This window comes from Phyllobates terribilis, unplaced genomic scaffold, assembly GCF_046119375.1.
Source record: "Phyllobates terribilis strain yellow unplaced genomic scaffold, ASM4611937v1 Scaffold_11__3_contigs__length_659146591, whole genome shotgun sequence".
Classification (NCBI taxonomy): Eukaryota; Metazoa; Chordata; class Amphibia; order Anura; family Dendrobatidae; genus Phyllobates; species Phyllobates terribilis.
In genome coordinates this window covers 326,736,021-326,749,512 of record NW_027362771.1, presented here as the reverse complement: position 1 = coordinate 326,749,512, position 13,492 = coordinate 326,736,021, and the positions used below count along the sequence as shown (strand labels likewise).

General features: G+C 46.9%; 1 protein-coding gene across 2 annotated transcripts in view; it reads right to left on the bottom strand.

The window, feature by feature from the left end:
* LOC141166189 (TRPM8 channel-associated factor homolog) overlaps positions 1-9,473 on the bottom strand; it is a 186,435-nt gene extending 176,962 nt beyond the window's left edge. For both annotated transcript variants that reach the window (XM_073652639.1, XM_073652640.1), the window contains exon 1: positions 9,331-9,473. The gene's annotated coding sequence lies outside the window, so the exon portion shown is untranslated. The remainder of the gene's footprint in view (positions 1-9,330) is intronic.
* Positions 9,474-13,492: the final 4,019 nt, after the last annotated feature.

The following is a 13,492-nucleotide window of genomic DNA, read 5'->3' as shown; positions in this document are numbered from 1 at the left end:
GGGAGCGGGTGGCGACCAGGGTAGACGGGCAGGCAGTCACAGCAGGTGACTGGGACAGTCTCTGAATGAACGGACAGGAGGTCACGGCAAGTGACCGGGGCAGTCTCTGGATGAACGGGCAGGAGGTCACGGCAAGTGACCGGGGCAGTCTCTGGATGAACGGGCAGGAGGTCACGGCAAGTGACCGGGGCAGTCTCTGGATGAACGGGCAGGAGGTCACGGCAAGTGACCGGGGCAGTCTCTGGATGAACGGGCAGGAGGTCACGGCAAGTGACCGGGGCAGTCTCTGGATGAACGGGCAGGAGGTCACGGCAAGTGACCGGGGCAGTCTCTGGATGAACGGGCAGGAGGTCACGGCAAGTGACCGGGGCAGTCTCTGGATGAACGGGCAGGAGGTCACGGCAAGTGACCGGGGCAGTCTCTGGGTAAAGGGTTGGTACGACCTGTGGCGGCTGATGGTAGACGTGAGCTCCCAGGTGAGCAGGCGAGAGTCTCTGGATAAACGGGTGGTCACAGCATGTGACGGCGGAGCCTCCAGGAAGACCAACAGACAGGCGGCAGATGAGCGCTCCCAGGTGAGCGGGCAGAAGTCTCTGGACAGGCAGGTGGTCACAGCACGTGACGGCAGAGCCTCCAGGTAGGCTAGCAGACAGGCAGCAGATGAGCGCTCCCAGGTGAGCGGGCAGGAGTCACTGGACAGGCAGGTGGTCACAGCACGTGACGGCAGAGCCTCCAGGTAGGCTAGCAGGCAGGTAGCAGATGTGCGCTCCCAGGTGAGCGGGCAAGCTGGTCCATAGACAGACTGACAAGAGTTGGAAGGCAGACCGTCGGACCTCAGGCAAGCAGGCAGGTAGTTGATGTGCGCTCCCAGGTGAGCGGGCAAGCTGGTCCTTAGACAGACTGACAGGAGTAGTAAGGCAGACCGTCGGACCTCAGGCTAGCAGGCAGGTAGCAGGAATATCAGGCAGGAAACAGACAGCAAACTGGCAGGACTCTAGCAGGAATCAGGCAGGTAACTGGCAACGGGACCTGAGGGCTGAAGCAGAGTAGTGAACTGTGCAACAACATTGCTCGGGCACCTCCATTTTGGAGGAGGTGCCTTATATATGGTGAAGTCCTCCGGCCATTGGCCGGGGACTCCTTAGGACGGCGCGCGCGGCCCCTTTAAGAGGGAGGAAGCGCGCGCGCGCCCTAAGCACAGTGGCCGGGAAGGAGCGCGCGCTGCCAGCAGAGCGGGAGGAGGACGCCGGGCCCGGAGCAGAGAGGTGAGGGGAACAGCGTCCCTGCCTAGCAGAGGGCAGGGACGCCGACGCTACAGACATGAAGCATAAGTTGCAGTGGGAAGCTCAGTGTGCTACAATGCGGCCTAGCCGGCCGGGCCAACCACCGTCTGCCATATCTTGTGCATCCGCGGCCTCTTCATCCTCTGTGACTGGGGGGACAGCAGTCACACCTGTTTTGGGGCGCAGACCTGCCACCTCTTTACCCGCAACAGCCAGCGTGATTGGCAGGTCATCATTTTCTTTGGAGGTGGTAACACCAGCTGGTGTTGAGCGCTGTCCGACATCGATAGCACCACCTTTGGATCAAGGCAACCTAACATGTCCGCCTGCATCTTCCTCACAGACCGGCAGTTTGCCGGGGACACCCTTATCAACCCCGTCTAAGCACAATAGCCAGCCCTCGGTCCCTCAGATGTGGACAAGTAAAAGACCATTTCCTCCTAGCCATGAGAAAGCTAAGAGGTTGAATTTCACCATCTGCAAGTTCTTGGCTACAGAAATGCTGCCTTTCCGCCTGGTGGACACAGAGGATTTTCGAGACCTTATGTCCGTCGCAGTGCCCCAGTACCAGATGCCCAGTCGGCACTACTTCTCAAAGAAAGGTGTGCCTGCGCTCCACCAGCATGTCGCACACAACATCACCGCTTCTTTGAGAAACTCTGTGTGTGACAGGGTGCATTTCACCACAGACACTTGGACGAGTAGGCATGGACAGGGGCGTTACATGTCGCTGACTGGGCACTGGGTAACTATGGTGACAGCAGGACAAGGGGCTGCTGTCCAAGTCTTGCCGTCCCCACGAGTTGTGCGTCAATCCTCTTTATGTCAAAGTTCCTCCACTGCTTCTGCCTCCTCAACCTCCACTCGGTCTTCCACCTGCACCCAAAGCCTGTCTGGTCATGCCACAAGCTTTCTAACTGCGCAGAAGGGATCCTGCACACCTCCTTACTATGCTGGCAGTAGGGCTCAACGTCATCAGGCGGTTTTTACATTGAAATGTCTGGGAAATGTGAGTCACACAGCTGAGGAGTTGTGGTCAGCTCTGGAGAACCAATTTCATGAATGGTTGTCTCCACTGGACCTGAAACCAGGGAAGGCCGTGTGCGACAATGCTGCAAACCTGGGTGCGGCCCTTCGCCGGGGCAATGTCACACACGTGCCTTGCATGGCTCACGTGTTGAACCTGGTTGTCCAGCAATTTTTAGCCCACTATCCCAGACTAGATGGCCTTCTGCAGAGGGCACGGTCGCTGTGTGCTCACTTTCGCCGTTCGCATCCCGCAGCTCAGCGACTTACATCTCTACAGAAGTCGTTGGGCCTGCCACTTCACCGGCTAAAATGCGATGTGCCTACCCGGTGGAATTCAACTCTGCACATGTTGCAGCGACTGTGGCAGCACCGACAAGCCCTGGTGCAATACGTTCTGACATATAGCCTGGGCCAACGAGATCCAGAGGTGGGGCAAATCACGCTGGAGGAGTGGTCTCAGATCAGGGACCTATGCACCCTTCTGCACAGTTTTGAAATGGCGACGAAGATGTTTAGTGCTGACGATGCCATTATCAGCATGATTATTCCGGTGATTTACATGGTGGAGCACATGTTAAACAGAATTCGGAGTCAGGTGGTGGCACAAGAGGAGGTGGAGGAAGTAGAGGAGGAGGAGTTGTATGCGGAAGGGCTAACATCTGCAAGGTCCAGACGGTCGGCAGCACCAAGGCGGCAGGCATGTGAGGGTGGGGGAGATGGTTTTACCAGGGCGCATGGTAGCAGCCAAACTAGTGAGGAAGGTGCAGGAGCCCAGGAAGAAGTGGAGGACGAACTGATGGAAGACTCATCAGATGAGGGAGACCTTGATCACATTTCTGTTGTGCGAGGTTGGGGGGAGAGGACAGAGGAAGGAAGCATGATTGTTACCTCGCCACCAACACAACAGGGACTTGGTGCTCCTGGATGCGCAACACACATGAGTGCCTTCTTGCTGCACTACCTGCAACATGACCCTCGAATTGTGAGAATTAGAAATAATCCTGACTACTGGGTTGCCACACTGTTAGATCCCCGGTACAAAAGTAAATTTGCAGAAATTATTCCTGCCATAGAAAGGGATGCACGCATGCAGGAGTATCAGCAGAGACTGTTGCAGAATCTTACATGTGCTTTTCCACAAAATACCAGTGGTGCACGTAGTGAATCTCACAGTTCCAACTTGCCAACCGTGGGACCGTCAAGTGTTCAGCACTCAAACCGTAACAGAACCACAGTATCTGCTGGTAACATCAATTTTGCGGAATCATTTCACCACTTTTTTAGCCCATCCTTTGCAAGGCCACAGGAGACAAGAAGTCTGACACATAGTCAACGCCTAGAGACGATGGTACAGGAGTATCTCCAAGTAAACATTGAAGCCACGACTGTGTCACTGGACCCTTGCTCTTTTTGGGCTTCCAATCTGGATAAATGGCCGGAGCTAGCCACTTACGCCTTGGAGATCTTGTCATGCCCCGCAGCCAGCGTTCTGTCTGAACGTGTGTTCAGCGCTGCTGGTGGTCTGCTGACAGATAAGCGCACGAGGCTCTCCACTGATAATGTAGACAGACTCACGTTCATAAAGATGAACAAATCATGGATCCGAAACGACTTTTCTACCCCTGTGTCATCCTGGGGAGAGTAAAAGCTTGATGATTGGTTAAAATCACCCTACCAACCGTTTTAAGCTTTCAAATTACTAATCATGTTTATCTGTATCTTGGCTGTAAAATAATTTGGGCTTTGTAGCAGTGTGCAGCACTGATTCTATTAGGCCATCTATAATAAGCTCCACCAGATTTAAAATTACTAATCATGTTTATCTGTATCTTGACTGGAAAATAATTTGGGCTTTGTAGCAGTGTGCAGCACTGATCCTATTAGGCCATCTATACTAAAGCTTCACCAGATTTAAAATTAATAATAATTTTTAGCTGCATCTAGCCCGGAAAATAATTTTGGGGCTCCGAGATGCGCAAGACACATAAGTGCCTTCTTGCTGCACTACCTTCAGCATGACCCTCATATTGTCAGAATTCGAAGTAATCATGACTACTGGGTTGCCACACTCTTAGATCCCCCAAACTTTTCGATCAACCTTTTTATTTTAATAAAGACCAAAAAAATGGTCATTTTTGAAATTATAAGCATTAGCAGGTTGTTAGAAACTGAAATCAAACAGTTTTCAACTCAAAACTTTATTCTAGGTGATGTTACATTTTCATATAGGACCCCTTGCTCGAAAGGAGCTTCTGAACTCTCTCGTCCATTGAATTTGTCAGGTTTTGGATGGTTTCTGCTTCAATTGTTTTGCATGAGGACAGAATACCCTCCCAGAGCTGTTGCTTAGATGTGAACTGCCTCCCGCCATCATAGACACTCCTTTTAATGATGCTCCAAAGGTTCTGAATGGGGTAGAGGTCAGGGGAGCATGGGGGTCACACCATAAGTTTGTCCCCTTTTATGCCCATATCAGCCAGAGATGCAGATGTTTTATGTGCAGCATGAGATGGTGCATTATCATGCAGAAAAATGATCTTGCTGTGAAATACACGGTTCTTCTTCTTGAACCATGGCAGGAAGTGCTGTTTGAGAAAATCCACATACATTATGGAGTTCATCTTTAGCGCCTTCAGGGATCCTAAAGGGGCCGACAATCTCTCTCCCCATGATTCCAGCCCAAAACATTACTCCACCTTCTCCTTGTTGGCGCTGTAGCCGTGTTTGCGTGGGGTGTCCATCAACCAGCCATCCTCCACTCCATCCATCTGGACCATCGAGCGCTGCACGGCACTCATCCGTGAACAAAACAGTTTTGAAATCAGTCTTCATGTAATGTTTGGCCCACTGGAGCCGTTTCTGCTTGTGTGAAGTGGATAGAGGAGGTCGACAGGATGGCGTATGCACAGCTGCAAACCTCTGAAGGACCCTGCATCTTGTTGTTCGGGGGACGTTGGAGGCACAAGCAGCTTCAAAAACTTGTCTGCTGCTATGACAAGGCTTTTTTGCCGCTGCTCTTTCAACCTGACGTAATTGCCTGTAGGAAAGAGTCCTCAATTTGCCCTTATCAGCACGCACACGTGTGTACTGTGAATCAGCTACATACTTCTTGATTGCCAAGACACTTCATCCTGATCATCGCACAATGTTGATTCTAGTCATGCCTTGACCTAAACACTCCACAATTTGTTGCTTCTCAGCAGCCGACACATCCTTTTTCTTTCCCATTTTGGCAGAAAATGTAGGCTGCTTAATAATGTGAGACAGCCTTCTTAAGTAGTCTTGCCTTTCATTGGACACACCTGCCAAACTAATTAGCACAGGTGTCTGCAATTGCTTACAGTGATATAAAGAGCCCTGACACACATCACCATCAATGAGTTTAACTGACAAACAAACAAATTCTTCCCTTATCACTCCTAAACACTTTTTGCATAATAATTTGGAACACAGTGTACATGTGCTTTTCCACAAAACACCAGTGGTTCACGTAGTGAATCTTACAGTTCTAACTTGCCAACCGTGGTCTGTATGGAGTTGTTCAATAAAGGGCCCAAAATTAAGATAACATAGATGGGAGAGGTCTCTATGAATAGGAATTCCTAAGTATTTGATACCCTGTGAGGGCCAGGCAAAGGGAAAGTTGGACTGGATGGAATCCTATATGGATTTGGGGAGGGAGACATCGAGGGCCTCAGACTTCGCTGCATTGATTTTAAAATTTGACCATGTAACAAAGTGATCTATTTCAGCCATAACAGCATGGATGGATATATGTGATTGAGTGATATATACTAGGACATCATCAGCAAATAGAGAGCACTTGTACTCGGTGCCTCCCACCTCAATCCACCTAATATTGGGGTTATGGCGAATTGATGAGAGCAGGTGCTCCGTCACTAGGATATATAAGAGAGGGGACAGAGAACATCCCTGCCTTGTCCCATTGGTGATTGTGAAAGGTGATGAAAATGTTCTGACGCGCCCCCTGGGCCTTGGGACACCCGGAGCCGGACCCTTTTTGGTGGATGCTGGTGGTTGTAGTCTCCGTGGCGGCAACCCGGTTCCGTGGCTCAGGGCGGTCAAACCAGTGGCGGAACTATTTATGTGGTTTTGATGTTTAAATGTCCGACTACGCCACCCGTGGATTGCGGTCAGAGTGAACCGCCGCTCCAGGGCAGACCGCTGAGGCTGGTGTTGTGGGTGCAGCAGAGCGTAGCATAACTCCCCACGGGAGGAGTATAGCCTCAGGGCAGTGTATGCGGAGGATGGGGGTGATGGTGCAGGGCAGCAGCAGTAATGACACGGAGTCAGTGATGCAGTCCAGGGCATTTACTCACAGTTCTTATTATCCAGACCACGTCTGCAGGTAACGGCTGCCCACGTCGTACTGTGCTCACCAGGTGAGGGGCTCAGACAACTCCCAGATAACTTTGGAGTGCTTCACAGGACCCCCTTTGTGTGTCCTTTGTCTGGCCTTTCTTACCAACCCTTCTGTCCGGCTGCCTCGGGCCTCCTCTTGGTAAACTTGGCGCCAGTTTCCCTGACCCTATGTGGTGCCTTCCTAGCGGGTGTAGCGAGGGGCTGCGCCACATAAAATGTCACAGCCTCCTTTTTCTAGCTGAGGGTCGTTTCCTGCCTCCACTAGTTTCGAGGACCGGTCTCCCCCTTTGGCCTGACCCCTCCACGCAGGTGGATTCGGGCGTGCGGTGGCGACTCGCCCGTCCGCACCCCTGAGATCCCTTCGTTCCTCGTTCCTGGAGCCTTCTCCGCTCCTCTTCCTTCCTTCTCCCTCTTCCAGGCCTGGGCCTCTGTTACTAGGCCCGCCTCCGGAGCAGAGCTCATGCAGAGCCCCTGCTCCCTGCCACTTCTGCTCAGACTTCTCTGCACTGAACTAAGATGGTGCCCACCTTTTATACTCCCTTCTCAATGCACCCAGGAACTGCTTCCTCCCTGCTCCTGCACTACAGGGTTCCCCTTCCTCAGTGTTCCCTCCCCCCACTCCAGCCAGGGACAGGGACTGTCGTGCTCATCTCAGGGGCATATTGGTCGCCCTGCCCCACGGCAATGTGGTGTAATGCATGCAGGTGTCGGGTCCTGATCCACACTACATCCTTACCTGAGAGTGAGATATCACACCGCTGGGTGAGGTGCAATACCTCTGTAGCAACCGAGCCCTCAGGGTGCTACAGTTCCATTTATCTTCAGCCTAGGTGACGTATTGCGATACAGGGCCGTGATTTTGGCTATAAAAGGGTCCCCTAGACCCCTACCCCAAGCTTTTTAAGAGAATCATATATGGCGTGCCAGGAGACTCTATGGAATGCTTTCTCAGCATCCAATGAGAGTATCTAATTACAAATTTTTAACTGCATCTAGCCCAGGAAATACTTTGTGCCTAGTAGCAGTGTCTGCTAGTCAGCGGATTATCCCGGCTGTTAAGCAAGCTACACCACCTGTAGTTTGGACACTTCATTTTTTCAAAGGAAATGCTTCGGGACCACGGGATACTCAGTGAAGAGCATCAGGAGGCACCCCAAGGCATAGGGGCTCGGACTGGCAGTAGGATGCCTTGCGGTGGACAGCCGAGCTCGATCCTTATAAAAGCTTTTTAACTGCAGCAGCTTTAGTGGACGCTACTGGAGCTGGAATTACGCGGCTGCTGGCATGAGACTTGCCCTCCAATAGATCCTTGTAAATGGATTTAAAGTGTATTTATTCAAATTAGAGAGACAATTTAAATTAAAAAGCTTAGAGCTGCCTCCACCACAGGGGGGCTCGCTCGACCCACCAGCGGACAGGCACCAGTATTGGGAGAGGGGGGCTGGCCGTCAGGGTTCACCGCGGCTCTGGCACAAACCCGGCGACACGGAGGTGGCACGGGCAGGAGCGGACTGAACGTGTCGGCTTCTCACTTTTTGGATTTTAGAAGGGCATGACATGCCTATATCTGTGTCTCCCCCTCCTTTTACTCCTCCACCTCTTTTCTTTTCGCATGACTATATGTACTTGTCACTTTTCCATGTGTTAGTTGTGTCTTCTGAGCAGTTTGTCAGCTTTTGGACACCTTTGAAGGTGTTTTCTATGTGTTTCTATGTGTTTTTGTTTGCCTGCCATTGGTTTTAACGGTGTTCGAAGGTGTTCGACGAACAGTTCGACGAACAGTTCGGCGAACACACGGGTGTTCGACGAACCGAACCGAACTCGAACACTACGGGGGTGGCTCAACACTAGTCAGTAGTAATACCTACAATAAAGACCCTGGACTGTTTGAAGCGGACTCTGAACTCTTATTACTGCGGCCTGCACTATCACCCCCAGCATTCACATACGCTGCCCTGAGGCTACACTCTTCCCGTGGGGAGTTATCCGACCCCTGTGCTGCACACCAACATCAGCCTCAGCGGTCTGCCTTGCAGCGGCGGTCATCCCTGACCGCAATCCACGGGTGGCGTAGTCGGACATTCATAACTCTACAAATAGACTGCCACAGCATTTGGTCTGACCACCCTGAGCCACGGAATCGGGTTGCCACTACTACCCCCAGCATCGCATAAAAGCCCGGTTCCGGGTGCCCCACGGCCCAGGGGGCGAGTCATATGTATATCACATACTTGTGTTCCCATGACTAACCACTTCCGGCCCTGGAATTGGAGAAGCCTGACAGCGTACACCGTGTGAGGATTCACAAGTCTTCAGTCACATAGAGTGACTACATACTTTCGTGCCACACCCAGACAACCCTTTTAAGACTGGCTTGCGCACTGCCATTTTTAATGAATCTACCCCTATGTGTAAAGTCACACACATATTTCACCTTGTTTATTAATTTAGTCTCAGGTTTGTTCAAAACTACGGTAAGATAAAAAAAAATGAAATAGCTTTAGGGAACATGATAACATGATACGGGAAATAAAGGGTACATGAGAGAAAGGGCACATTAACGCAAAAAACGGATAATAGAAAAAAGCCTAAAGAAAAGTCTTATTCGTCATTTGGTTTATCATACGTGCATTACCTGTGTCAGAAGACCTTGAACTTGAAAAGTGAGATGCAATTGATGATCAATCAGCCCAAAATGGTGACATTAGATACAGCTCACACTATATATAGGCAGCCAGAATGGAGAAGGTTGTGACAATATAATGATAATGTGGGAATAGCAAAGAAATATCACTAGTATTTCAGAGTTTGTTTATATAAAGAATCTTGTGATGTTCATAAGTTTGATCTATGTTGTTGGAGCAGCTGCTTATCAATATTCACTAGACAAATAGTATCAGCTGTATATGCTCACTGAAGATTTTATTAGATTTCATAATTGTCAAAGGTATACCACGACAGAAAGGGGCCAGAAGACCACGGTGTCTGGTTTCACGTACTCCTGCACTGATTAGAAGCACTTCACCATCATATTAACCCTGCTGTTCGGGTCCATATGACACAAAATGAAATTTGAGACCCTGCAGATTATTTATTATGCGGATCTGAAACTTGTGATTAATTGACTTTTCCTCATTTGAGGGGTTCTTACTATGTTGTTTTTTTTTTTGTTTTTTTGTTTACTTTTTGCTACACGCTGATTGTTACACTTGTACTGTTCGGGTCAATATGACCCGATAACATTTTAAACTGTTCAACAGGTCACTAATTATTTCTGCCTGCAAAATGTAGTTGTTTTCCTGTGTACTTCATCTCATTATTCAAAAGGGTGGAGGTTTCACTGTTCTTATCAGTGAGCAAGTACTCATCCAATCATTTCTCTTTCAATTCTGTGAGAGAGGACACAAGTAGTTTCACTTTCAATCCAGAGAGAAGACACTGGATTCTGTGAGAGAGGACACTGAGCTGTGAATACACATATTTACAGGTATGTAGCATATAAACTGTGCTTTTATTCTCAAATTATTCAATTCTGTTCTTTAGATTTCATATTGTAAAGCCATTTTTTCATTACTGTGTCATGATGTAAGCTAATGTGTGCCCGTCTAAAGGTACCCTTAGACTTGTGTAGACTGAATGTTTGTCTAGGAGGGGGTGTATTCTCACTAATGTGATATATTGATTGCATGGATGAGCATTGAGTACACATTTGAACAGTGTCTGTTTTAGGGCCCCATTACCCCATTACACACATACAGATGCACCCTGCGATTGCGATGCTGCAATGTCTCAAACGCGAGGCTCTAGCATCGCAAGCATAGCGGTCACACTGCACTTTCTTCATCGCTGGGAGAGCGATAGGGCCCTTACTGTAGTATATAAGCTCTTTCTGTTGTGAAACTGGTTATAGATTTTTTTCTCTTTTATTGTTATTTATTTATATCGTTTGTTTCGAAAACGTCTATTGACTGACGCTGAATTGGAAGAGCTTGTCAACGCCTCTGATTCAGAAAATGATATCCCACAGGAAAATGTGTCCAAAGAGGAGGACCACTTGAGTGATGGGGAAAGCAATGCTGAAAATTCTGATTCTGAAGTGGAACATGAAGAAGAACATGATACCCAGACAACTAGTCGGATGCAAGAAATCCATTCTAAAAACAAGGATGTAATTTGGAACTTGCAGCCTAGTCATTCTGGTAGATTGTCCTCTGAAAATATCATAAAAGCTACTCCTGGTCCTACTAGGTAAGCTATATGAAGAATATCGGAAATAGGATCAGCATTCACATTGTTCCTAAATATGACTATCCTAAATATTATAATACAAATGACAAACATTGAGGGACAACAAGTTTATGGTGATAAATGGAACAAATTAGATGTGACGACTCTAAATGCTTATATTGGTTTACTTCTTTTAGCAGGAGTATACAAATCTTATGGTGAATCAACTAAAGGTTTGTGGAATTCCGAAACCAGTCGCCATATATTTAGAGTTACAATGTCTCTTGAAAGGTTTCATGCGATTTCTAGAGTACTGCGGTTTGATAATAAAACAGATTGAAATGAAAGAAGAGCTAAAGATAAACTAGCTCCTATTAGAAATGTTTGGAATAAATGGGTAGAGATTCTACCAAAATTATATAATATTGGTGAAGCTGTAACTGTCGAGGAACAACTGGTGGCATTCCGAGGTAGGTGCCCATTCAGACAATACATACCGATTAAGCCAGCAAAGTACGGCATCAAGATATGGACACTTTGTGACAGCAAAAGTTCACACGTTGTAAATGCTCAAGTGTATACAGGAAAAAAAACCTGGAGAAAGAGCTGAAAAAATTCAGGGTATGCGAGTTGTTCTCGATTTGACTCATGGACTAAAAGGACAAAATGTCACATGTGACAACTTTTTCACATCCTACCAACTGGGCCAGATGTTGCGAAAAAGACAACTTACTATGCTGGGTACTATAAGGAAAAACAAGCCAGAACTGCCGCAAGGTATCCTTAATAAAAGAGATGTGTATAGTTCTACTTTTTACTTTACTGGAGATACAGCAGTTGTGTCTTACGTTCCCCAATAAAATAAACATGTAATTCTAATGAGCACAATGCACCATGACAATGCAATAAGTAATCGAGAAGACAGAAAGCCGGACATGATATTAGATTATAATGCCACAAAAGGGGCAGTTGATACACTAGATCAAACAATATCAACATACACATGCAAATGCAAAACTAATCGTTGGCCAATGATAATATTTTACAACATTTTGGATGTTTCGGCATACAACACATTTGTTTTATGGAGAGAAATCAACCCCAATTGGAACGGAAATAAGCTGCATAAAAGAAGAATTTTTATTGAAGAATTAGGAAAATCCCTAGTTAGGCCGTATGTTGAAGCCAGAAAAGTAAACCCCAAATGTGAAGGAGCAGCAGCCATTGTGAAGAGTGTCCAGCAGCATGCTCAAGAAAGAGACTCCACAGCCTCCACCAGCACAGCTACCAGCCAAAAAAGGAAGAGATGTAGCTTCTGTCCATCTTCTTGTGACAATAAAACAGATCTAACATGTGCTGGGTGTGCAAAATATCTATGTAAAGGGCATGTGTTTTATTATTGTGTTCAATGTAAAAATGCATGAACCTGTTCAACCTTTTTTAGAGATAAAAAAGAAAAACTGAAGTTTTCATTATTTTTCATTTGTTGTTTTATAAAATATGTTAACACAAAGTTATATTTAGTTAGATTTCATGTTATAGTATTAGAAATCTAAAGCATGTTTGTTATTTGTGTGCAGAATGCTATAAAGCGAACATATTTGCAAACAGCCCGTGTAAACTTTTTCTGAATAAAATAAATAAAAATTAAGTTTTAATTTCATTTTTCATTTGTTTATGATCAACCATGTTCACATACAGTTTAATAATGAAATAGGTATTCAAATAAAACACTTACAGTAGCTAAAATCAACATTTTTATAGGTCGGATTATATTGACCTGAAACAGTACAAGTGTTTAGTAAATGCGATCAGAACAGCAGGGTTAAACAGTGTAGGTTTCCTGCTTTGTTGGGCAGTGTTGTCCACTCCCATTTGCTATATATATTTGCCTCTGGCACTTAGAGATTGCTAGTGTTAATTTCATACTGCCTGGTTCTGGAGTTGGAAGTGATGGTTGTTTGATTAGGCATTTGGAGTGTTGTTCATAAGACTGTTGCTTGGTGATTTGTCTGTGTGCATATCCTCATCCTCTCCTACTTGGTTTTTCCTTACTATACTTCCGGTGTTGCACTTTATTGTTTATGAATGCATATTTGTATAATTGGTATTTTCATTTATCCTTGTATGTCTTCCCTTGTTTGTCTGGTTTGTGTATTCTTATACATTGCAACTCCCCACTTCCGTGGGTGTGGAAGGGGAGAGATAAGGGCTTATTTAGGAGCTCAGCAAGGCACGTGCCCCGGCATCTTCACCATCAGAAGTAATCTGAGGAGCAGGGATAGATTAGCTTTTGGAATAGGGAAGGAGCCCCTCACCCCGGGATATCCTGCAACAGTGCCATGACAAAAATATACTATACATAGCATACCGTTCCCGATTCATCATTGCCTTTGCACCTATTTTTGTCAAGATTTGTGTGTTTTGCACCTTTTTTGTGTTTACACCCAATTCAATTTTCTGTTTAAACCTTTGCTTCAAGTCTATTTTATTTGTCCTTGCCTGTTTTTTTTGATTCTCCGTTTTGTGGTTGGAGCTTAGCATTTCCAGATTTTTTAGCCTGATTCATT